Source organism: Leuresthes tenuis, unplaced genomic scaffold (genome assembly GCF_036924035.1).
Source record: "Leuresthes tenuis unplaced genomic scaffold, fLeuTen1.0.hap1 SCAF_1, whole genome shotgun sequence".
Taxonomy (NCBI): domain Eukaryota; kingdom Metazoa; phylum Chordata; class Actinopteri; order Atheriniformes; family Atherinopsidae; genus Leuresthes; species Leuresthes tenuis.
Genome location: NW_027325355.1, coordinates 7,930,380 through 7,955,957, shown reverse-complemented (window position 1 = coordinate 7,955,957; position 25,578 = coordinate 7,930,380). Strand labels below are relative to the sequence as shown.

General features: G+C 42.8%; 1 protein-coding gene, 7 non-coding genes and 11 pseudogenes across 8 annotated transcripts in view; 16 read left to right on the top strand and 3 right to left on the bottom strand.

Annotated features, from left to right (window-relative positions):
- Positions 1 to 25,578, bottom strand: part of LOC140294994 (protein NLRC3-like) — a 334,914-nt gene that overhangs the window by 255,274 nt on the left and 54,062 nt on the right. The window lies entirely within an intron of this gene.
- On the top strand, positions 256 to 374 carry LOC140302542 (5S ribosomal RNA; annotated as a pseudogene).
- LOC140297732 (5S ribosomal RNA) lies at positions 644 to 762 on the top strand. Its single transcript, XR_011913442.1, has one exon. It is a non-coding gene; the product is annotated as a 5S ribosomal RNA (ribosomal RNA).
- Positions 1,032 to 1,150, top strand: LOC140296032 (5S ribosomal RNA). The gene has a single exon (XR_011912925.1). It is a non-coding gene; the product is annotated as a 5S ribosomal RNA (ribosomal RNA).
- LOC140296622 (5S ribosomal RNA) lies at positions 1,420 to 1,538 on the top strand (annotated as a pseudogene).
- Positions 1,808 to 1,926, top strand: LOC140301064 (5S ribosomal RNA; annotated as a pseudogene).
- LOC140297063 (5S ribosomal RNA) lies at positions 2,191 to 2,309 on the top strand (annotated as a pseudogene).
- On the top strand, positions 2,579 to 2,697 carry LOC140314397 (5S ribosomal RNA; annotated as a pseudogene).
- On the top strand, positions 2,967 to 3,085 carry LOC140302531 (5S ribosomal RNA; annotated as a pseudogene).
- On the top strand, positions 3,355 to 3,473 carry LOC140297731 (5S ribosomal RNA). The gene has a single exon (XR_011913441.1). It is a non-coding gene; the product is annotated as a 5S ribosomal RNA (ribosomal RNA).
- On the top strand, positions 3,743 to 3,861 carry LOC140314384 (5S ribosomal RNA). Its single transcript, XR_011917140.1, has one exon. It is a non-coding gene; the product is annotated as a 5S ribosomal RNA (ribosomal RNA).
- LOC140296620 (5S ribosomal RNA) lies at positions 4,131 to 4,249 on the top strand (annotated as a pseudogene).
- LOC140301063 (5S ribosomal RNA) lies at positions 4,519 to 4,637 on the top strand (annotated as a pseudogene).
- On the top strand, positions 4,902 to 5,020 carry LOC140289328 (5S ribosomal RNA; annotated as a pseudogene).
- Positions 5,290 to 5,408, top strand: LOC140300957 (5S ribosomal RNA; annotated as a pseudogene).
- LOC140297821 (5S ribosomal RNA) lies at positions 12,390 to 12,508 on the bottom strand. The gene has a single exon (XR_011913522.1). It is a non-coding gene; the product is annotated as a 5S ribosomal RNA (ribosomal RNA).
- On the top strand, positions 12,866 to 12,971 carry LOC140296453 (5S ribosomal RNA; annotated as a pseudogene).
- Positions 14,785 to 14,903, bottom strand: LOC140275113 (5S ribosomal RNA). Its single transcript, XR_011908390.1, has one exon. It is a non-coding gene; the product is annotated as a 5S ribosomal RNA (ribosomal RNA).
- Positions 22,401 to 22,472, top strand: trnad-guc (transfer RNA aspartic acid (anticodon GUC)). Its single transcript has one exon. It is a non-coding gene; the product is annotated as a tRNA-Asp (tRNA).

Genomic DNA, 25,578 nt, shown 5'->3' with positions numbered 1-25,578 from the left:
TACCACCTGCAAGTCTTTTGTTGCAACGTCTGATCACCCTGTGACACATGAGGAAGTTGGTCATCTTCAGCTGCTGCTGCTTTGTTGGCAGACACGAAGTGATCTGAGAGACTCAGTTTCAACTGCAGGTAATAATCACATCAGGGATGAAGATGTGCCCACTACATATCAGCCTTTCTCTGCAATTATCTGGTTACATAGAGTAACCGTATGATTCCAGTGCCTATATAATGCACATTGTTCACAGATATTGTTGCTTACGGCCACACCACCCTGAATATGCCCGACCTCATCTGATCTCTGAAGCCAAGCAAGGTTGGGCCTGGTTAGTACTTGGATGGGAGACCGCTTGGGAATACCAGGTCCTGTAAGCTTTTTCTCTTCTCTCTACCACATGCATGTCTTTTGTTGCAACGTCTGATCACCCTGTGACACATGAGGAAGTTGGTCATCTTCAGCTGCTGCTGCTTTGTTGGCAGACACGAAGTGATCTGAGAATCTCAGTTTCAACTGCAGGTAATAATCACATCAGGGATGAAGATGTGACCACTACATATCAGCCTTTCTCTGCAATTATCTGGTTACATAGAGTAACCGTATGATTCCAGTACCTATATAATGCACATTTGTGACAGACATTGTTTCTTACAGCCACACCACCCTGAATATGCCCGACCTCGTCTGATCTCGGAAGCCAAGCAAGGTTGGGCCTGGTTAGTACTTGGATGGGAGACCGCTTGGGAATACCAGGTGCTGTAAGCTTTTTCTCTTCTCTCTACCACATGCATGTCTTTTGTTGCAACGTCTGATCACCCTGTGACACATGAGGAAGTTGGTCATCTTCAGCTGCTGCTGCTTTGTTGGCAGACACGAAGTGATCTGAGAGTCTCAGTTTCAACTGCAGGTAATAATAACATCAGGGATGAAGATGTGCCCACTACAAGTTAGCCTTTCTCGGCAATTATCTGGTTACATAGAGGAACTGTATGATTCCAGTACCGATATAATGCACATTTGTCACAGACATTGTTACTTACGGCCACACCACCCTGAACATGCCTGACCTCGTCTGATCTCGGAAGCCAAGCAGGGTTGGGCCTGGTTAGTACTTGGATGGGAGACCGCTTGGGAATACCAGGTGCTGTAAGCTTTTTCTCTTCTCTCTACCACGTGCATGTCTTTTGTTGCAACGTCTGATCACCCTGTGACACATGAAGAAGTTGGTCATCTTCAGCTGCTGCTGCTTTGTTGGCAGACACGAAGTGATCTGAGAGTCTCAGTTTCAACTGCAGATAATAATCACATCAGGGATGAAGATGTGCCCACTACAAGTTAGCCTTTCTCGGCAATTATCTGGTTACATCGAGGAACTGTATGATTCCAGTACCTATATAATGCACATTTGTGACAGACATTGTTGCTTACTGCCACACCACCCTGAATATCCCCGACATCGTCTGATCTCTGAAGCCAAGCAGGTTTGGGCCTGGTTAGTACTTGGATGAGAGACTGCTTGGGAATACCAGGTGCTGTAAGCTTTTTCTCTTCTCTCTACCACCTGGATGTCTTTTGTTGCAACGTCTGATCACCCTCTGACACATGAGGAAGTTGGTCATCTTCAGCTGCTACTGCTTTGTTGGCAGACACGAAGTGATCTGAGAGTCTCAGTTTCCACTGCAGGTAATAATCATATCAGGGATGAAGATGTGCCCACTACATATCAGCCTTTCTCTGCAATTATCTGGTTACATAGAGGAACTGTATGATTCCAGTACCGATATAATGCTAATTTGTCACAGACATCGTTGCTTACGGCCACACCACCCTGAATATGCCCGACCTCGTCTGATCTCGAAAGCCAAGCAGGGTTGGGCCTTGTTAGTACTTGGATGGGAGACTGCTTGGGAATACCAGGTGCTGTAAGCTTTTTCTCTCTACCACCTGCATGTCTTTTGTTGCAACGTCTGATCACCATGTGACACATGAGGAAGTTGGTCATCTTCAGCTGCTGCTGCTTTGTTGGCAGACACGAAGTGATCTGAGAGTCTCAGTTTCAACTGCAGGTAATAATCACATCAGGGATGAAGATGTGCCCACTACAAGTTAACCTTTCTCGGCAATTATCTGGTTACATAGAGGAACTGTATGATTCCAGTAGCGATATAATGCACATTTGTGACTGACATTGTTGCTTACAGCCACACCACCCTGAATATGCCCGACCTCGTCTGATCTCGGAAGCCAAGCAGGGTTGGGCCTGGTTATGACTTGGATGGGAGACCGCTTGGGAATACCAGGTGCTGTAAGCTTTTTCTCTTCTCTCTACCACCTGCATGTCTTTTGTTGCAACGTCTGATCACCATGTGACACATGAGGAAGTTGGTCATCTTCAGCTGCTGCTGCTTTGTTGGCAGACACAAAGTGATCTGAGATTCTCAGTTTCAACTGCAGGTAATAATCACATCAGGGATGAAGATGTGCCCACTACAAGTTAGCCTTTCTCGGCAATTATCTGGTTACATAGAGGAACCGTATGATTCCAGTACCTATATAATGCAGATTGTTCATAGATATTGTTGCTTACGTCCACACCACCCTGACCATGCCCAACCTCGTCTGATCTCGGAAACCAAGCAGGGTTGGGCCTGGTTAGTACTTGGATGGGAGACCGCTTGGGAATACCAGGTACTGTAAGCTTTTTCTCTTCTCTCTACCACCTGCAAGTCTTTTGTTGCAACGTCTGATCACCCTGTGACACATGAGGAAGTTGGTCATCTTCAGCTGCTGCTGCTTTGTTGGCAGACACGAAGTGATCTGAGAGACTCAGTTTCAACTGCAGGTAATAATCACATCAGGGATGAAGATGTGCCCACTACATATCAGCCTTTCTCTGCAATTATCTGGTTACATAGAGTAACCGTATGATTCCAGTGCCTATATAATGCACATTGTTCACAGATATTGTTGCTTACGGCCACACCACCCTGAATATGCCCGACCTCATCTGATCTCTGAAGCCAAGCAAGGTTGGGCCTGGTTAGTACTTGGATGGGAGACCGCTTGGGAATACCAGGTCCTGTAAGCTTTTTCTCTTCTCTCTACCACATGCATGTCTTTTGTTGCAACGTCTGATCACCCTGTGACACATGAGGAAGTTGGTCATCTTCAGCTGCTGCTGCTTTGTTGGCAGACACGAAGTGATCTGAGAATCTCAGTTTCAACTGCAGGTAATAATCACATCAGGGATGAAGATGTGACCACTACATATCAGCCTTTCTCTGCAATTATCTGGTTACATAGAGTAACCGTATGATTCCAGTACCTATATAATGCACATTTGTGACAGACATTGTTTCTTACAGCCACACCACCCTGAATATGCCCGACCTCGTCTGATCTCGGAAGCCAAGCAAGGTTGGGCCTGGTTAGTACTTGGATGGGAGACCGCTTGGGAATACCAGGTGCTGTAAGCTTTTTCTCTTCTCTCTACCACATGCATGTCTTTTGTTGCAACGTCTGATCACCCTGTGACACATGAGGAAGTTGGTCATCTTCAGCTGCTGCTGCTTTGTTGGCAGACACGAAGTGATCTGAGAGTCTCAGTTTCAACTGCAGGTAATAATAACATCAGGGATGAAGATGTGCCCACTACAAGTTAGCCTTTCTCGGCAATTATCTGGTTACATAGAGGAACTGTATGATTCCAGTACCGATATAATGCACATTTGTCACAGACATTGTTACTTACGGCCACACCACCCTGAACATGCCCGACCTCGTCTGATCTCGGAAGCCAAGCAGGGTTGGGCCTGGTTAGTACTTGGATGGGAGACCGCTTGGGAATACCAGGTGCTGTAAGCTTTTTCTCTTCTCTCTACCACGTGCATGTCTTTTGTTGCAACGTCTGATCACCCTGTGACACATGAAGAAGTTGGTCATCTTCAGCTGCTGCTGCTTTGTTGGCAGACACGAAGTGATCTGAGAGTCTCAGTTTCAACTGCAGATAATAATCACATCAGGGATGAAGATGTGCCCACTACAAGTTAGCCTTTCTCGGCAATTATCTGGTTACATCGAGGAACTGTATGATTCCAGTACCTATATAATGCACATTTGTGACAGACATTGTTGCTTACTGCCACACCACCCTGAATATCCCCGACATCGTCTGATCTCTGAAGCCAAGCAGGTTTGGGCCTGGTTAGTACTTGGATGAGAGACTGCTTGGGAATACCAGGTGCTGTAAGCTTTTTCTCTTCTCTCTACCACCTGGATGTCTTTTGTTGCAACGTCTGATCACCCTCTGACACATGAGGAAGTTGGTCATCTTCAGCTGCTACTGCTTTGTTGGCAGACACGAAGTGATCTGAGAGTCTCAGTTTCCACTGCAGGTAATAATCATATCAGGGATGAAGATGTGCCCACTACATATCAGCCTTTCTCTGCAATTATCTGGTTACATAGAGGAACTGTATGATTCCAGTACCGATATAATGCTAATATGTCACAGACATCGTTGCTTACGGCCACACCACCCTGAATATGCCCGACCTCGTCTGATCTCGAAAGCCAAGCAGGGTTGGGCCTTGTTAGTACTTGGATGGGAGACTGCTTGGGAATACCAGGTGCTGTAAGCTTTTTCTCTCTACCACCTGCAAGTCTTTTGTTGCAACGTCTGATCACCATGTGACACATGAGGAAGTTGGTCATCTTCAGCTGCTGCTGCTTTGTTGGCAGACACGAAGTGATCTGAGAGTCTCAGTTTCAATTGCAGGTAATAATCACATCAGGGATGAAGATGTGCCCACTACAAGTTAACCTTTCTCGGCAATTATCTGGTTACATAGAGGAACTGTATGATTCCAGTAGCGATATAATGCACATTTGTGACTGACATTGTTGCTTACAGCCACACCACCCTGAATATGCCCGACCTCGTCTGATCTCGGAAGCCAAGCAGGGTTGGTTCTGGTTATGACTTGGATGGGAGACCGCTTGGGAATACCAGGTGCTGTAAGCTTTTTCTCTTCTCTCTACCACCTGCATGTCTTTTGTTGCAACGTCTGATCACCATGTGACACATGAGGAAGTTGGTCATCTTCAGCTGCTGCTGCTTTGTTGGCAGACACAAAGTGATCTGAGATTCTCAGTTTCAACTGCAGGTAATAATCACATCAGGGATGAAGATGTGCCCACTACAAGTTAGCCTTTCTCGGCAATTATCTGGTTACATAGAGGAACCGTATGATTCCAGTACCTATATAATGCAGATTGTTCATAGATATTGTTGCTTACGTCCACACCACCCTGACCATGCCCAACCTCGTCTGATCTCGGAAACCAAGCAGGGTTGGGCCTGGTTAGTACTTGGATGGGAGACCGCTTGGGAATACCAGGTGCTGTAAGCTTTTTCTCTTCTCTCTACCACCTGCATGTCTTTTGTTGCAACGTCTGATCACCCTGTGACACATGAGAAAATGGGGCAAAAGGGACTGCCCGAAAGGGGGGAAAAGGAAAAAAAGAGGAAGGAGGGGGGGGGGGGGGAGAAAAAGAAAAGGAGAAAAAAGGAGGAAAACGTACACTATATCCACTTTTCTCTATTCTCTTATCTTCTCAACATTGTTTACACACACCTCTGCACTTATTGCAAGGTTTAAAATGGGGCAAAAGGGACTGCCCGAAAGGGGGGAAAAGGAAAAAAAGAGGAAGGAGGGGGGGGGGGGGGGGGGAGAGAAAAAGAAAAGGAGAAAAAAGGAGGAAAACGTACACTATATCCACTTTTCTCTATTCTCTTATCTTCTCAACATTGTTTACACACACCTCTGCACTTATTGCAAGGTTTATCATCCATTTAATTTTCATGTTTCTTGTGGGATTCGAACCTGTATTGTGGCAACACCCCAACATACCACAGTGCTTTGGACGTTACTAAAGCCTACTGTAGGGGGCAGCACACAAAATGTGTATAACTGTAAATGTAAATAAGTCTCCCATCATTTTTCCCCTCTTTTTTTGGTACACTCAATTATTTGAGAGACTAGTGTTATAATTGGCTTTGATCTTAGACATTATAAATTCATATTCTGTATTTTCCTAAATGTTCCTAGCTGGTACTTTTCCACTCTGCTCATACTGCACAATCGATGACCTTAAAAGGGTCCAAGACTTTAGAATGACATAAACAACTGGGTCAGACAAAACATCTCTAGTAGAGTAGATAGGTCTGGTACATTAGATCCACGCCTAAAACAGCACTCACACATACACACACATTGTTTCTCACATCCAAAGAACACAACAAGGACAGCAACTGGCCTGATCATGCCACTAAAAACTGGCCGATTATACTCTGACAAGTGTGAAAACAACTTCTGTGAGATAAAGCTGAATATAAATATGACATGTTTCCGGATATCGGGGCTTGGCCTGACGGATTTCCTGCGGGAGCTCTGGCACTCCGAGTCCAGCTGCAATATACTTTACTATGTGACCACTGATAAATACTTTTTTAATAAACGATTTCTCCAGCTTGTTCTTGGGCTTCCAATGAAAAAATCGGGTTAACACTAGCTATCTATCTGTATCACTATTTGTGCAACACAAGTGAATGAAACAAATTCCAAATTGAGCAAAGAAAGTATTTTTAAAAAATCTTTGGTTGAGACAAAGAGTGTTGGGTTTTATTAATAAATGTAAAATAATTCTCCAAGTAATTCTGGCTTCACTTTTGACAATTGCATTAAATGGATGTCACTCACACTCATTGTCGTCCTGTTTTGCAAATGGAAATTAAATAAAAATGTGAAGGCTGTTCTTGGTTCAAGTAAAATGATCAAACTTTATTAACATTGTAACAATAATCACACAGTAACAGACGAGCAATCATCTGCGAACAGACAGACAGACACTTAATGTAAACTTAACGCCGCAGTTAAAACGCCGCATGAAATGGAAGCTGTCCAAGCGCACTGCAGACCTCCATGGGTGGAAGAGTTTGACCACTGAAGACACACCTGTGAAAAACAAAGTCAGCCGCTGCCCAATTGCCAGTACCACTCCTCCCACAAGTGGAGTGGTAACAGTGTGTGTGGCACACAGTTTTTCAAATGTATATTTGATAAAGAATTTTATCATTTTCACCCACCTGACTGGCTGCAGCAGTCCCGGTCAACATAGATGACCTCAGGTTCAGCTTGGCCCGCATTCTTGTATCGAGTGACGATGCCATGGCACAACTCTTCCAACCCTGCACCTTCACCCGTCGTCAGAACAGAGTTCAGAACCTGGCCAAACTCGTTGCCGATGTTTGTCATCCATGCAGCACTGTCCCCAATAGCGCCAGCCAGCTTCTTGGTGATCTGTAAAACAAACACTACTTTCAAACTGTTTGTTGTAATTATACACATGTGTCAAACCGACATTCACGCACTTGCACCTGTTATCATATTCCTCTTTTTTTTGGGGGGGGGCAATAAATATAGCTTTCCCAGTGATAACTACTAATACAACCGATTCTCCGCAACAACCAAAAGATTCATCGCACACAAGGCCTTGAAATTGATTTTGGTCAAGACAGACACATTTGATGACAATGTGGGGGAGGAGGTTTCAGAATATGAAGATCAAATTCAGAGTCTGACAGTGACTTTTAGAAGAGGATGACATTAATCATCAGCTATCTCCTAAATGAGAATGAACCACAGCTAGACAGCAGCAGGCCCCAGGACCAAGTGGTCAGCAGCCGAGCTGAGATTGAGATCTTACTTATGTTTTGTAAATGTTCAAAGTTGTAAAAAAGTTGTAAATGAATAATACATGATAGTTATACCAAAAAACCTTGTTGTTTATATTGCTTGAAATTGGGATGAAGTAAACATCTGTAGAGTATTTTAACATAAAATTGTTTGATTGTGTTGAATTAAAAACCCCAAAAATGCAGCGGGTCCACCAGACCAACAAACATTGCTTGAGTAACAAAAATATGACCAGAAAACAAGGGTTAATACATCTGGACACATCTGTCTGCTCTGCTCAAACACATAACCAGGCTCCGTTACCAGAGTGGAGAAAACGCCACAGATAGCCGATTAATTACTATTGCACTGACGGACAATAAATGCAAAAAAAGATAGTTCAAATCTTAAGGCTTTCCCCGAGTAATCGGCAGAGTTTATAAGGCAAATAAACAAAAAAATAAGTTACTATTTGTCTTCTGATTCTGTCATATCACTGACATCCCCACCGTCGCCACACAATGCTGGTATGAACAGCGACGCTATTACAGGCAGAACTTCCATTGGCAAAATGGCTACGTTACAAGGAAGTTGAAATACAACTTGGATAAAGTGCCGAGAGGACGGAAGATTAAATTGCATATTGTTTGTCCCACGGTTTAACAATCGTAGCCATTTTGCCAATGGAAGTTCTGCCTGTAATAGCGTCGCTGTTCATACCAGCATTGTGTGGCGACGGTGGGGATGTTAGTGATATGACAGAATCAGAAGACAAATAGTAACTTATTTTTTTGTTTATTTGCCTTATAAACTCTGCCGATTCCTCGGGGAAAGCCTTAAGATTTGAACTATCTTTTTTTGCATTTATTGTCCGTCAGTGCAATAGTAATTAATCGGCTATCTGTGGCGTTTTCTCCACTCTGGTAACGGAGCCTGGTTATGTGTTTGAGCAGAGCAGACAGATGTGTCCAGATGTATTAACCCTTGTTTTCTGGTCATATTTTTGTTACTCAAGCAATGTTTGTTGGTCTGGTGGACCCGCTGCATTTTTGGGGTTTTTAATTCAACACAATCAAACAATTTTATGTTAAAATACTCTACAGATGTTTACTTCAACCCAATTTCAAGCAATATAAACAACAAGGTTTTTTGGTATAACTATCATGTATTATTCATTTACAACTTTTTTACAACTTTGAACATTTACAAAACATAAGTAAGATCTCAATCTCAGCTCGGCTGCTGACCACTTGGTCCTGGGGCCTGCTGCTGTCTAGCTGTGGTTCATTCTCATTTAGGAGATAGCTGATGATTAATGTCATCCTCTTCTAAAAGTCACTGTCAGACTCTGAATTTGATCTTCATATTCTGAAACCTCCTCCCCCACATTGTCATCAAAAGTGTCTGTCTTGACCAAAATCAATTTCAAGGCCTTGTGTGCGATGAATCTTTTGGTTGTTGCGGAGAATCGGTTGTATTAGTAGTTATCACTGGGAAAGCTATATTTATTGCCCCCCCCCCCCAAAAAAAAGAGGAATATGATAACAGGTGCAAGTGCGTGAATGTCGGTTTGACACATGCACACGTGTATAATTACAACAAACAGTTTGAAAGTAGTGTTTGTTTTACAGATCACCAAGAAGCTGGCTGGTGCTATTGGGGACAGTGCTGCATGGATGACAAACATCGGCAACGAGTTTGGCCAGGTTCTGAACTCTGTTCTGACGACGGGTGAAGGTGCAGGGTTGGAAGAGTTGTGCCATGGCATCGTCACTCGATACAAGAATGCGGGCCAAGCTGAACCTGAGGTCATCTATGTTGACCGGGACTGCTGCAGCCAGTCAGGTGGGTAAAAATGATAAAATTCTTTATCAAATATACGTTTGAAAAACTGTGTGCCACACACACACACACACACACTGTTACCACTCCACTTGTGGGAGGAGTGGTACTGGCAATTGGGCAGCGGCTGACTTTGTTTTTCACAGGTGTGTCTTCAGTGGTCAAACTCTTCCACCCATGGAGGTCTGCAGTGCGCTTGGACAGCTTCCATTTCATGCGGCGTTTTAACTGCGGCGTTAAGTTTACATTAAGTGTCTGTCTGTCTGTCTGTCTGTTCGCAGATGATTGCTCGTCTGTTACTGTGTGATTATTGTTACAATGTTAATAAAGTTTGATCATTTTACTTGAACCAAGAACAGCCTTCACATTTTTATTTAATTTCCATTTGCAAAACAGGACGACAGTGAGTGTGAGTGACATCCATTTAATGCAATTGTCAAAAGTGAAGCCAGAATTACTTGGAGAATTATTTTACATTTATTAATAAAACCCAACACTCTTTGTCTCAACCAAAGATTTTTTAAAAATACTTTCTTTGCTCAATTTGGAATTTGTTTCATTCACTTGTGTTGCACAAATAGTGATACAGATAGATAGCTAGTGTTAGCCCGATTTTTTCATTGGAAGCCCAAGAACAAGCTGGAGAAATCGTTTATTAAAAAAGTATTTATCAGTGGTCACATGTAAAGTATATTGCAGCTGGACTCGGAGTGCCAGAGCTCCCGCAGGAAATCCGTCAGGCCGAGCCCCGATATCAAGAAGCATTCCATATTTATATTCAGCTTTATCTCCCAGAAGTTGTTTTCACACTTGTCAGAGTATAATTGGCCAGTTTTTAGTGGCCTGATCAGGCCAGCTGCTGTCCTTGTTGTGTTCTGTGGATGTGATAAACAATGTGTGTGTATGTGTGAGTGCTGTTTTAGGCGTGGATCTAATGGACCAGACCTATCTACTCTAATAGAGATATTTTGTCTGACCCAGTTTTTTATGTCATTCTAAAGTCTTGGACCCTTTTAAGGTCATCGATTGTGCAGTATGAGCAGAGTGGAAAAGTACCAGCTAGGAACATTTAGGAAAATACAGAATATGAATTTATAATGTCTAAGATCAAAGCCAATTATAACACTAGTCTCTCAAATAATTGAGTGTACCAAAAAAAGAGGGGAAAAATGATGGGAGACTTATTTACATTTACAGTTATACACATTTTGTGTGCTGCCCCCTACAGTAGGCTTTAGTAACGTCCAAAGCACTGTGGTATGTTGGGGTGTTGCCACAATACAGGTTCGAATCCCACAAGAAACATGAAAATTAAATGGATGATAAACCTTGCAATAAGTGCAGAGGTGTGTGTAAACAATGTTGAGAAGATAAGAGAATAGAGAAAAGTGGATATAGTGTACGTTTTCCTCCTTTTTTCTCCTTTTCTTTTTCTCTCTTTTCCCCCCCTCCTTCCTCTTTTTTTCCTTTTCCCCCCTTTCGGGCAGTCCCTTTTGCCCCATTTTTGGCCGAAAGGTCAGCACTCTGGACTTTGAATCCAGTGATCCGAGTTAAAATCTCAGTGGAACCTTCAGGTGTGCGCTGTCATGGTTGTGTTCTGCAAAGAAGATGAGTGGATGAGGTTAGTCAGTTATCCAGTCACACCAGAGTGTGTGATTGACCAATTCCAAAGAGAGGGCTTAAATTGGTTAATGTTGAAAAAGTGAAACATACAGCTGAGAGGGTCTGTGCTATTTACCTTCTCACCTCTGTGTGTCACTAATTGAATCTATTTGATTTCTTCTTGCATATTCATTTGCAATGCATATATTTTTCCATGCTCTCCATTTGGAATTTGGACACAGAAGCCAAAGGAGAAGGAAACAGGAAAAACAATCCCATGGTAACAATCAGCAACAAGGAGAACTACTCAAAAGCCTGCACAATTAACCCGGTGCCCACCCATGGACCAACCAATCATCCAATCAAGGAGCAGCAATTTCTGCCGGCCGGGATCTGAGCGCCAACTCTCTGGAGCAGCCAAGACTCTGAAAATGGACAGATTTAAATAACGGAATTAAATAAATTTCCAGGGGAGCCCCTGAACCCGACTAGAAGTTCTGACTCATGACCTCAGTATTTTTTGGGCCTCTGCATCTAAAACCTCACTCAGATAAAATAATCAAAGTGTCATCAGCAACATTTACTAACACTTCCACCAGTAAAAGTATTTATTCTGCAGAGCAGCTCTCAGTGTTTGCTGTTAGATATAAAGTTGCCTGTTTGACAGTTTAAAGTGGCTGCACGTGCACTTTTTCTATCTGGCCTCAGTAAATCTCTGTAATTTATTCATTTGTGTTTGGAAAACATTGGAAACTTTATTTCTGAGCCCACATCAGTGGGTTCTGGTTGTTAACACATAGATGAGGAGACAGTTCAGTGTGTGAGGATAAAAGCAGAGGAGAACCTGGGACATCTGAGCAGATCTGGGATCAGCACCTTGGATATCAGCAGGGATTCTTAGGAAGGAAGGAAATGGGATGAATCTGCAGACTGCAGGAAGATCTGTTAACAGTCTGCAGACTAATGTGAGACAATAATATTTGTGTGTGTTTGGTATCCAGAAGAATTCAGACAGATGAAGTCACTGTGAGCTGAGCAGTGCTGGAAGATGATATGACAGAGTGACCTAAATGAGGTTTATGTGTGCGCTCATTTCCAGTCTTTGACAAAGATTGAAAAGTGAATTTATTTGAGTGATTTCCTTCCTGATGTGAAGTATGTCATGAAGCTGTCCGTGTTGAGTGAGCAGCAGCGCCTCCTGCAGGTGTAAAAAGCTTACAGCACCTGGTATTCCCAGGCGGTCTCCCATCCAAGTACTAACCAGGCCCGACCCTGCTTAGCTTCCGAGATCGGACGAGATCGGGCGTGTTCAGGGTGGTATGGCCGTAAGCGAGAGAATCAGTCACAAATCAGCTTTTTATAGATGCTGAAACAACATCTATTACTGTGTTCTGACTTCTAGAATATAATGTAACTGTTTAAAAATGAGCAATTTGTGATGATTTCATCTAACTAAGCAGCCTCGGTCTCTCTGTGTGACGCTGAACACAAAACTACACACAGGGAACAGAAGAGGTCGACAGACACTAAGTTATCTGAGAGTCTCACTTTCAGCTGCAGAGAACCAACACGAGAGAGAAGAACATGTGCAGGATCAGCATCAGCCCCTCAAGCCAATTAGGTGAAAAAAATAAAAGAAACATATGGTTCAAGCAGCTATATAATATATATTTGTTACGGTGACTTTTGCTTACGGCCACACCACCCTGAACACGCCCGATCTCGAAAGCTAAGCAGGGGGCCTGGTTAGTATTTGGATGGGAGACCGCCTGGGAATACCAGGTGCTGTAAGCTTTTTCTCTTCTCTCTACAACCTGCAGGGGGCGCTGACACACTTCACATCCACAATCAAATCAATTCACCAGAAAGCTTCTTTTTTTAAACAAATTCTCCAGAAACTGGAAGTGATCAATGCTGGATCATCTCTGGAATCACACAGTCTTAAAGTGGAGCTTCTTCTTCTTATGTTTCTATGCAGCTGAACACTCACATCATGATGATGACTGACGTGTGTAGAAATCCTGCTCTTCAGCACATTTAATTTCTCATCCAACGAGGTTTAAAGTTCCCATTTTTCAGCTTTGATGCTGCTTCCACATCTCTTATTGTCTGTTATGCAGCTTCAGCTGGTATTTGATGTCTTTTGTTGAAACATGTGATCACCTCATGACACATCAGGAAGTTGATCAGCTTCAGCTGCTGCTGATTTGTTGGCAGACGCCTCAGTTTCTCTTTGGCTCTCAGTTTGCTGGTTCCTGGATTTCCTGGATCTGTTGACATGTCCCAGGTACTTGTTGTGTTTGATCCTCATACATTTAACTTTGTCCTTAGAAAGGATGAGTTCCAAAAAGGGAAACAGGGACTGCTTTTGCATTTGACACAGCCTATATCATGCCAATGTTCATTTGGGGCTGCAGTTTTTGCTTTAGTTTCAGACTTGTTATTAGACTGGAATGTTGAGGAGTTTCTGTGACAGATAGGCTCCAGTCCCCCTGAAACCATGATTTAAAGAAAGTGGAAGGATGGAAAGTTTTGGGGACATTTATTCATTCATTCCACTTCAGCATTTCTGTTTCAGGGAAGATTCCAACTTTAATGACATTTTTTTTTATCAGATTTAATGTGAAGTTATCCTGAAGAAAATTAATATGACCACTTACAAAACAATAATGGACTTTTAAATCAGTTTTTCAAAGAGTTAAGTTATGGTTGAAATTTCTTATGGCTTTGATTTAGATTCAGTTTGATGGTCAGTTCACCTCCAGACGGTGCAACTTACCCCCTGACCCGGATCAGCTTAGCCCTAACCTGGGGCAAACAGGAAGCCTTTAGCTTATAATTCACTTATAAAAGGTGACAGTGGTGTAGATCCTTTACAAGCACTGATGCCACACTGAGAAATATTCAACTCCCAGTAAAAGTTCTGCATCTAAAACCTCACTCAGGTAAAAGAATCAAAGTGTCATCAGCAACATTTACTAACACTTCCACCAGTAAAAGTATTTATTCTGCAGAGCAGCTCTCAGTGTTTGCTGTTAGATATAAAGTTGCCTGTTTGACAGTTTAAAGTGGCTGCACGTGCACTTTTTCTATCTGGCCTCAGTAAATCTCTGTAATTTATTCATTTGTGTTTGGAAAACATTAGAAACTTTATTTCTGAGCCCACATCAGTGGGTTCTGGTTGTTTACACATAGATGAGGAGACAGTTCAGTGTGTGAGGATAAAAGCAGAGGAGAACCTGGGACATCTGAGCAGATCTGGGATCAGCACCTTGGATATCAGCAGGGATTCTTAGGAAGGAAGGAAATGGGATGAATCTGCAGACTGCAGGAAGATCTGTTAACAGTCTGCAGACTAATGTGAGACAATAATATTTGTGTGTGTTTGGTATCCAGAAGAATTGAGACAGATGAAGTCACTGTGAGCTGAGCAGTGCTGGAAGATGATATGACAGAGTGACCTAAATGAGTTTTATGTGTGCGCTCATTTCCAGTCTTTGACAAAGATTGAAAAGTGAATTTATTTGACCGATTTCCTTCCTGATGTGAAGTATGTCAAGAAGCTGTCCGTGTTGAGTGAGCAGCAGCGCCTCCTGCAGGTGTAAAAAGCTTACAGCACCTGGTATTCCCAGGCGGTCTCCCATCCAAGTACTAACCAGGCCCGGCTCTGCTTAGCTTCCGAGATCAGACGAGATCGGGCGTGTTCAGGGTGGTATGGCCGTAAGCGAGAGAATCAGTCACAAATCAGCTTTTTATAGATGCTGAAACAACATCTATCACTGTGTTCTGACTTCTAGAATATAATGTAACTGTTTAAAAATGAGCAATTTGTGATGATTTCATCTAACTAAGCAGCCTCGCTCTCTCTGTGTGACGCTGAACACAAAACTACACACAGGGAACAGAAGAGGTCGACAGACCATAAGTTATCTGAGAGTCTCACTTTCACTTTCATATGGTTCCATATGATGGTTCTATATAATATATATTTGTTACAGTGACTCAAACAGGTCTAACGTTAGCCTGTTCGGGCCATGGTTAAAGCGAGTTTGGGCGGTTTCCCACCATAGTCCTGTGATTTTCTTAAAACCTTTTTACAGTTCCAAAGCCTAATTACTTTGAAAGTCCCACATTTGAAATGTTGTAGCACGAGTTTTCCGTTTTCACCAAGTTGACAGGATGGCATTTTGGCCGGACTTTCAAATTTGCAACGTGGAAATAAGGTTTTTTCCAGTGAACGCAGCATGAATGTGTCTGACGCAGAGAGGAGGATAAATGAGGTTCATAATGCACTGGCGCTGTCTTTCCTTGAAAGAAATGGTGAAGTTTTTTTTTTTTTTTACTTTGAATACAGTGTGGGTGAAGGAAAAATATGTCACGCGAATGAAAGCAACAGTTGTTTATGAGTACATTAAACGTCAGGGCTGCAGCCATAGTTAAATTTCCATGGAGCAGGGAGTCGTTTGCTCCGTGTTCATTTGACTCAGTCTGAGTCTGCAGAGAAGCTGCGGCTGCGCACCGGTCTGTAGCCCCACAGAGTGCAGGGATGAACGGCTCCTCTCCTGGTCCTTCTCCCTCTATGATAAACTGTAAGTCACGTATAATGGGCCTGTTACCAAAATGAGTGAGAAATCTGCTCATTCTTTATTTGAAAGGATAAAAAAAGGGAAACCCCTCTTAATCTCCAGGTTTACTGCAGGACCAAACATGTGTTTCAGTGTCAGATGTTGGGAATTTGTTTGACTTGTGTAAATCGCTCAGGAAACATGACAACAGCCAACCAGCTGGGAAATGCTTGCTATCCAAATCTTGCATCCTTCTCTGGGTTCCCTTGTTCATGTTGTAACTTCTCTTCATTTGAAGGTGACTCAAATATAAACACAGATTATCCCAACATTTCACACACATGGACTTTAAGAAAATGTCTTCATTGTCAGAGCTTCTTGTGCCATGATAGTTAATGTTAATGTCATTTTTTCAGTTCCCTCAAGTACTTAAAACACAGTCTGACTTTGGTCACTTTTTGGGGTCTAAGTTGTTTTCCAATGTGCAATTTTACTGTCAAAAGTATTTTCAAACCTCTGATTTTTTTAAAAGAAATCTGTGACAATTTAAGTTTTGATTCATGTCTTGTTTCGTCATTTCCTGTTTTATTTTGAAATCACTAACGTCCCTCTCCTTTCAGGTACCTTGCCCTTCCTCCTGAGTCTGCGTCTGATTGTCTTCCCTGATTCCAAAGTGTTTCCAGCTGTTCTCCTTGGCTCCTCTTGTGCTCTAATAGTCTGTGTCTCCCTTGTCTTGTGCCAGTGTGTTGTTTCCACCATGAGCCTCACCCTCGCCTCTTTGTTCCACAGCCACAGCTTCCTTCAGCCAGCAGTCGAGCGTATCCTTTGTTGTAATTTATTCTTTATCCATAGCTTTAGTTTTATTACGCTCAGTTTCATAGCCTGGTTTTGTTCCTCTGTTCTTTTTGGAGTGATCTTTGTTGTAATCTTTTAATCATCTCTGTTAGCGGAGCTTTTGCGTTGGTTAATTGTTTTAGTTTCATAGCCCTCCGTTAGTGGAGTGATTTTGTGTTTTGCTCTTGGAGGATCTTTGCGCCGCCGTTATAGGTGAGCTGATAGATAACTGTTAAGGTTTCATAGTGCCTCTGTTTCTGAGAGAGCTTCTTTTGTTTAAGTCCGCCTCGTTAGGAGAGCGTGCGAGTTTCTTATCTTTAATAGCTCTTTGTTTTCCTCCTGGAGTGGAGAGGCTTTTGGTTTGATCATTTTCACAGCTGCACTCTCCTCCTCCATAGTTATTGAGGAGAGTGCTCAGGAGTTTCACAGCCCCTTTCTTTGCTCTGTGAGCAGATCATCAACCTGTTGTTTATATGAATAAACAGTCTTGACTTTGAACTCGACCCTGCATCTGTGTCCTGAGGCCTCGACTAAATCTTGAGACATATTTTTATTTTGTCTAAATTGAAGTTTTAGACTAATCGTCGAGCAAATTGTTGCTCAGGAACATCCCTCGTGGGTCCAACTCGCCTCAGCTGAACTCAGATGGATCGTCCCAAGAAATCTACAGTACATCCGATGTGATAGAAGTACAGCCTACAACCCCTGTAGAGCTTCTGTTGCTGCTCTCTGTCACAGCTGTGGATTGTTTCTCCAGTCAGTAACTTGTTTGCTGCTCTGTCAGATAATGCAGCGACACGTGTTTCCTACAGACTGTCACAGACATTTTTGTGCTGTAGCTTTTGAATGCTGCTTTATCGACAGCTTAATTTAACTTAAAGCAGCACTTTGCTGCTTGTTTCCTCCTCTCTCCCCCTGCTTTTTCTGCCTGTGCTTTTATAAAAGTGATGCTCTGTTCTGTTAATAAACCCTTTCAGTTTACAGCCTCTGAGGCTGTTTTTACTTCTCAGACCATCCTGAAAAGGATCATGAGGCCGATGCCAGATAGTGAGGATGAGCACAGCAGCCTGGAGGAGACGTGCAGCTCAGGCTTTCTGAGAGACCACACTGAAAATGCTCAGATTGTAAATGTTCTCTCAGAGAAACAGACCTGAACAATGTTCATCTCCTAAAGCTGCTGCTGATTCTTCACACTGACTCCATATTTATGAAACCTGGTGGTGGAAAATCTACCCGGTAACAGGATGGAAACATTGTTTTATTTTACCGCAGAAAGACCAGTTTCTTTTTACAGGTGAAGCAGAGATTCTTTGATCTTTGGGTAAACTTGAGAAAGTTCTGCTGTTCAGCATCTTATTGGCAGCTTTAAATACTTCTGACTGTGTCTCTGTGGGCTCCTCTCAGGAACTGCACCAACTCCTGAAGCTGTGGACAGGTTGGAGTATACCTCCCCAGCACCTGTATGCAGGAGTTCCTCCTGAAATGACCACATCTGTAGCCTCAGTCTGCAGGACCTGCTGAAACTGCCTCTGAAGAGCCAAAGCTAGCAGACATTCAGAGAAAAGCTCCAAGCGTCTGTTAGAAGTACAGACTTTGGCTTTGGAATGATCTGATGTGAATAATGTGAGAAACTGAGCGTCTTTAAGGTGAACATTTCAAAGTTGTAGCAGTTAGTCTGTTCCTCTGTTTCATGCTGCTCATTGAAGGCTGTGGAGCAGTGAGCCATGTTAAGGCTTTACCTCATTAACTGGAAGTGTGTGAGGTTGGTAACAGTTCAGGAGAACTGAGAACAAACATTTCAATCTGAAGTTTTATTTACAAATGTTAAAGTTTGGTTAATAAAGACGATTGAACATGAAGTGTTTGGTGCACTTTTCCATCCAGCAGTGTGTGAACGTTGGTGAACTCGTCCAGTTCTGCTGTGGCTGCATCAGCTGCTGTGGTGCGGCTGCATAGATGTGGAGTGCATCCATGAAGGGAACATCGGGGTCAGGTGACCTGGCCATGTTCTCGCTCAGGTGTCCTTCAAGCTGCACTTGGGCTCCTTCAACTCGGTCCGTTTCACCTCCGAGGTCATCAGAGCCGTGTGCTCCATCCCAGTCAGTCCCACAGTCTGCCTCCACCTGAACACAAATAAAACACCATCAGAGTTTTAAGCTTATTCAAGATTTTGTAAGCTGTTGTGCCAATCAAACTTAGAAAATCGGTTCTGCACAAAAGCACAAAGTAACAGTTCTCTACTGGTAGCAGAAATTGCTAGAACCCCGGCATGGTGAACTGTAGAGCAATGTGTTCCCTCGATGCAGATCTTTGAATAATGAATGACGACGGATGGAAGAGTATAAATGTAGCTTAAGTGTGTTCTTCATCTGATTCATGACATCCAACCATCTTCACACTGTCACATCACTCATTGATCAAAGTGAACAGATGATAGATCAATAACTGCAGCTGGATTGTGTTTGTTCTCTCCATCAGATTCCTGTCAACTCACAATCGACACAAACACAGTGAACAGAAGACTGAAACTGTCTGACAACAACAGGAAGGTGACACGTGTGGAGGAGGTTCAGTCATATCCTGATCATCCAGACAGATTTGATGGCTGTCCTCAGCTGCTGTGTAGAAATGTTCTGACTGGTCGCTGTTACTGGGAGGTCGAGTGGAGAGGAGGAGTTTATATATCAGTGAGTTACAGAGGAATCAGCAGGAGAGGAGGAGACTGTGTGTTTGGAAGGAATGATCAATCCTGGAATGTAGACCTCTGGGACAGTTCACTTCCGAGTGAGAGTCCAACATCCATCTCCTCCTCTGCCTCTAACAGAGCAGCAGTGTATGTGAACCATGCTGCTGGCGTTCTCTCCGTCTACAACATCATCTCTGATCCACTACTGCACCATCAACACCACATTCACTGAACCTCTGCATCCTGGATTTAAATTCACACTCTATGTGCCTGGTTCTGTGTTGAGTTTAGAACAAAGACTCTCTTAATGTCTGAGAAATACCCCGTAGAACAGAAAGCTCAGTCTGTACATACATTTACATTTTGTTTCCCTGCAGCTCAGCTGAGACCATTCAGTTGATGTCAGCTGCAGTTAGTTTGCTGCACATGTGACAAACTGTGACATCAGAGAGGAATCACTGAGCTGCAATCAGCCAAGATGAATTTACTTAATGAGCAGAACTTATGATGATGAATGAAACAGAGCTGGCTCATATTTTCTGATACTTTCTTGGAGCAAAATGACAAACTGAGCCCATTTCATTCTTCTAAGCTGCTGTAAATGTGCTGCAGTAACAAACCTGTTGTGAACTCACATCTTTTTTTGTTTTATTTCCACCAAGAGAGCAGAAATACGCCTTTCAGAGACCCCCAGGTGGTATTACATGGCCTCTGTCTTTTCAGGGTAAAACAGAATAAATGTTAAACAGGCTTTTCAAGCCCAAGTCTGCGTTTTGACATGGTGAAAAACGTGAACAGGACATCAGACTGTTTCTGGATGACAGCAGAGGAAACAAAGGGACAAAAAGGGACAATCTGACTGTCTACACAACACAAATATGACGTATTATTTAAGCATATCCGTCAGAGCGTTGGGTCTGTTGAAGTGTGCTGCTTTTATATACAGGTAAAGACCTCCAGAACCAAGTCTGAGAACTAAACTCACATCTCAATCAAATGAAACTGACGACTCAGAAACAAATTCTGACAATCATTTTAATGACATATGAATCAAACCAGTTGATGGAAATCAAATACGTTTGAAGCTCAAAGAAGAGTCCTGTCTTTCTGTCTCCTTTTTTGTCTTTTTTTACATCTTATTATTAATTTAATTTGATCTTTTTTATTTTTTTCTCTCTTTGAAACATGCATTATATTATTAATGTATGAATGCATGCATTTGTGTATTCATGTGTGTTTGTAAATATTATTTCCATACACTTTCTATTGTTGTTGTGGTTTAAGAACAAATAAAATACAGAATGAATATAATCAGTATTCACACTTTATGTTACTATGTTTATTTCTATTTCCACCACAAATGTACATTTGATTTATTGTGGTTATTGAACCATTTTTATTCCCTCAAAGCCATCATAATCTGCTGTTATTATTTACTGCTATTGTCCAAGTGTTAAAGATTTCTTATCTATCCAGTTTAGCTTTTACTGCCCTGTCCACAGCTGACAGGTGTGGACCCACATTTGTCCCATTCTTCCATTCTTCCTGCAAACACGTCTTAAGGTGTGCAACAGCACGGGGTGGTGGTTGTTTCAAAGTTCTCCAACCTTCTCTGTTGGGCAAGGACTGCAGGCAGTCCAGTCCAGTGCACGCCCAGTTTGTGCAAGAAAAGCACAGCAGTTACAGGTGAGGCAGCTTTATTTAACCAAAACAGTGAGTGCTGTGTCATCAGGAAGTAGATCCATCCATCCATCCATCATCTGCCGCTTATCCGGGGGTCGGGTCGCGGGGGCAGCAGCTTGAGCAGAGAAACCCAGACGTCTCTGTCCCCGGCCACTTCCTCCAGCTCTTCCGGGGGGACCCCGAGGCGTTCCCAGGCCAGCCGAGAGACATAGTCTCTCCAACGTGTCCTGGGTCTCCCCCGGGGTCTCCTCCCAGTGGGACGTGCCCGGAACACCTCCCCAGGGAGGCGTCCAGGGGGCATCCTAACCAGATGCCCGAGCCACCTCATCTGACTCCTCTCAATGCGGAGGAGCAGCGGTTCTACTCCGAGCCCCTCCCGGATGACTGAGCTTCTCACCCTATCTCTAAGGGAGAGCCCAGACACCCTGCGGAGGAAACCCATTTCGGCCGCTTGTATTCGCAATCTCGTTCTTTCGGTCACTACCCACAACTCGTGACCATAGGTGAGGATGGGAACGTAGATTGACCAGTAAGTAGAGAGCTTCGCCTTCTGGCTCAGCTCCCTCTTCACAACGATGGGTCGGTGCAGAGCCCGCAATACTGCAGACGCCGCACCGATCCGCCCCTCACTCGTGAACAAGACCCCGAGATACTTGAACTCCTCCACTTGGGGAAGGATCTCATTCCCGACCCAGAGAGAGCATTCCAGGAAGTAGATCTCCTCTCTGAAATGCTGAACCAATTCTCTGAAAGTTGTTTCACCTCAATCTAAAAAGGTGTTGGGCCTAAGCAGCACCTTCAGAAGCTGTGGTACTCTGTAACTGACTCCTGTGTTTCCATGAACCCAGATACTGTCAACCCTCCTGCCCTGTCAGCAACTCAACTGCAAGTAGAAACAAAAGAGGCAAAGGAAACGACAGTAAAAATCTAACTGCAGGAGCAGCAACCCTCCCTGACATTCGTGGCTTATCCACCTTTTAAAGGTGCAGATAACTGCAGAGGCATGTGAGGATTCCTGCAGGAACCACCAGGGACAAGAAAGTGAAAAACAGAAATAAGAGATCAATTTAAAAGCAAAACTCATGAGCAGGTAGCAGACCAGAGATATGATCCAGCATTCGTTGAACGACTGATAACACATCAAGACAGCAGGGTGTCTCTCTCACTATTTATGTCTCCCTGAAGCAAAATGTCTGACATCTTGCATCACGCATGTCTCCACACAAGCAAGAGTTTAACAGAAACTTGCCCATTTGGAGTGAACAAACTGTGTTATAAATGTGACTTTGCTCACAGCTTGACTTTGTCTGTCAGCTAAAGAGATGAAGAACAGATGGGATTCCCTCCGGACCCAGTATACCAGATATAAGAGATGATCTCCCTCATTCCAACTCACAAAAAAATTTAATTTTCAAATTTGTGAGTGTTCCTGAACGCATCATCACAGACGTCATCTCCTCGTTAGTATAGTGGTGAGTATCCCCGCCTGTCACGCGGGAGACCGGGGTTCGATTCCCCGACGGGGAGAGATGCTAAATATTTTATTTTATGAAAGTTTATTATTTAAACTACATGATTACGTCTGGAAATATTTGCTCTCCACTTCTTTTCTGATGCCTGACAAAATGTAAACATCATTCCATAATTGTGGATCAGGTTTGAGAGAGTTCAGAAGCACAGAAACAGCTGCAGAAAGTAATTGGATTTCTAACAATGAGATTTCTGAGCGGTATACACCATTTGTTGGACTGAATGAAAATATTTTTATCGCTACTCTCAACTTCTTGTGAGCTTGTAGGTAAAATTACCTGAAAATGTTTTTTTAATAATGGGGTCCCAATTGTCTGGGTGGGTTCTTTCCTGCACCATTCACATGTATTTTCATTGTCTTCTTGGTCTTCTTTGTACTTAATGCACCAGCATGTGCTATGAATTCAGTCTGAATACAGGCACGGCTCTGTAATCCCCGTTTATCTGCATCACTGGGGAAGGCTGTTCAAAAAAGCATTTCTGCTGATTGTCCTGGTGGTGGCCACAGGAAATCTGATGTTGGACTGTTCCTTTCTCAGTGTGGAACAATGTGCGTGTGAGAGCGTTCAGAAGCACAGAATAACATGCAAACATGGATGTTACATGGCTCTCTTAGGTTTTTAAATATATATATGTATATATATCCCCTGCCCACCAGGATTGAGCAACTTTTGAAGTCGTCGAGAGATTAACAGAAATCAACATTCTGAAATCTGGACTTCAGTTCCATCCAGACTCTGTGGTTGGAACCACAGACCAGAAGAGAGACAGAACAGAAGCCTTCAATCCTGCAGATTATCACAGAATAAGGTCCAACTTTCCAGTGGAGGCATGAAGAAAGCAGTCGTGAGTACCAGAACATACAATTAATGCATTAAAACCGACCTGGGCAATAATATTTTGAGATTTCACAGAAAAAAAGTTTAAAAATGTCATCATGAAACTGAACAAGAGAGCAAAACAGCACACAAGATGGTGACTGAGAACAGAGCGCTGTTGCTCTTTCTTACTCTTATCACAAAGTTGTGATGTCATCACTAATGGTGACATCACCATTGATGTCATCTCTGATTTTTTTTGACATCACAATGCAAATGTGTCAAAGGACCCAAAGTTTCTATAGGCCAGATGTTTTAACCCCTTTTTCACAGTTCGTCAGGAGTTTATCTGAAGAAACACGTCCAGTTTTTGAAGCAGATTTAAAAGTCACAGCAAACATTTTTCACATCGCCTCAAAGAACAATGCTTAATTACTATTATTATCTTAAATAGTAATTTTGACAAGCACTTAAAAACAACGCTCACTTACTATCTTAAAAAGTCATTTTGACAAGTGTTTAAAGACAAAGACAAAATGAGTCAAACCAGAACACCATCTACTTGCTCCTGATGGTCGACCACGATTTGCCTGAGGATTTCTACACGTATACCATTACTTTTAGCAGTGACCAAAGTTATGAAGAACCCACCAACCTGTTGGAAAAAGAACAATCCCAGGTCTGTGCTGCAGCTGTGACTCCTCATTCCGAGGATGCCCAGCTTGTACAGGATCATCTCCAGGCCTCCGTAGTATAAGGAATGTTATTGTGGAAAACTGCACCTGCGGTTCAGATTAGTACGACTGTAATTTTGACCATAAGGAATTACATTGGAGGTATTTATATGAAGCAGTTCATACAGTAAATGTTAAAGCAGCTTTCCATGGACACACTGTACTGATTCAAAAGTCATGCAATGAAAAGTGTCACCTCTGAAGAAAAGGAAGTTCGTGGTGTGTGTATTTAGGAAACAGCACTTTAAGCATTGAGGTAGTTTTATTAGTAAAGGGTTGAAACAAACTGATAACTTGTTCCAGCGACCTGCTACAAGAATGTCCAGTGGCGTCTGAACGTGTCCTGTCAGCCAGACAGGCTCCATCATGAGCTTCAACCTGTCCGGCGGCTGGCGGAAGCCTGTCCCACCAGTCTTGTCCTGTGGCCCTGACTCCGCTGTCGACCTGCCCATACTGCAAGCTGTTCCGGAGCAGCTCAGCGTAACGACTCCACGGCTGCCACAGAAGACATTTTTCCCAGTTGCAGAACAATACTCGCTGGACTAAGCTACTGAGTTCTTCAGCGACGGACAGGAGTCGAAGCGTGTGTCCAATAATGGAGGGGACGGCTTGCTTCATTTAGCAGACAGTGAGGGGGCGGGGCTTGTTCCAGACTCTCAGCTGCTCTCCCATTGGTCATTATATATGACGTCAGAGACGGACAAAGTTCATATTGGCTCCTGAAGCTTGTGTAGCAGAATTGGTTCTGGAGGAATGGCAGCAGTGACACTTGTAATGTTCACAGCTTCTGTTTGACACCTCAGAGTTTATAAAACTCATACAACACTATCAGAACACATTGTCACCATATTAACCTTTATCAGTTTAGGCTTTCTAAAGTAACGGGACACACACACATCAGTTATATCCAGATGTTTTTCACATCTTTTCATAGTTTCCTGTTTTTGCTTCATAACTCAGATGAAATCAGTCAGTGTAAAACACAGCAGGCTGTGAGAGAAAGTAAACCCAACCCAACCAAGACAGAAGCTGAGGGATGTATCACTGAAATTACTGAGCACATCATCAAACAGTAGAAGAAGAAGCCCATTTTCACTGATATCAGTATCAGATAGCAGACTTGGAGGTGCTCTTCTTTCCACATCTGACCTTCACTCCTCTGTGTCACGCCTGTGGAACAGCCTTCCTGAAGACCTGAGAGCAGCTGCAAGTGTGGACATTTTTAAAAGCAAGCTTAAGACCCACCTTTTTAGCCTGGCTTTTGGTTAATTCATTCATAGTTTTATTATATCCTATCCTTTTAGCCATATGCTTTAATTTTCTGTCTGTTTGTGTATTTAGCGTATTTATTGTAGAATTTTAGTTGTTGATGTCTTTGTGATAGTGCAAATTTTTTATTCTGGTTTGAATTTATCTTTTTTTTTTAAATTTTATTAACAACTTTTCATTTCTATGTTTATTTATTTATTTCTTATTTTATTATTTCTTATTTTATTTTTTAAATGTTTTTAGTCTTCTATTTATTTATTTATTTGTGTTACTTATTTTTAG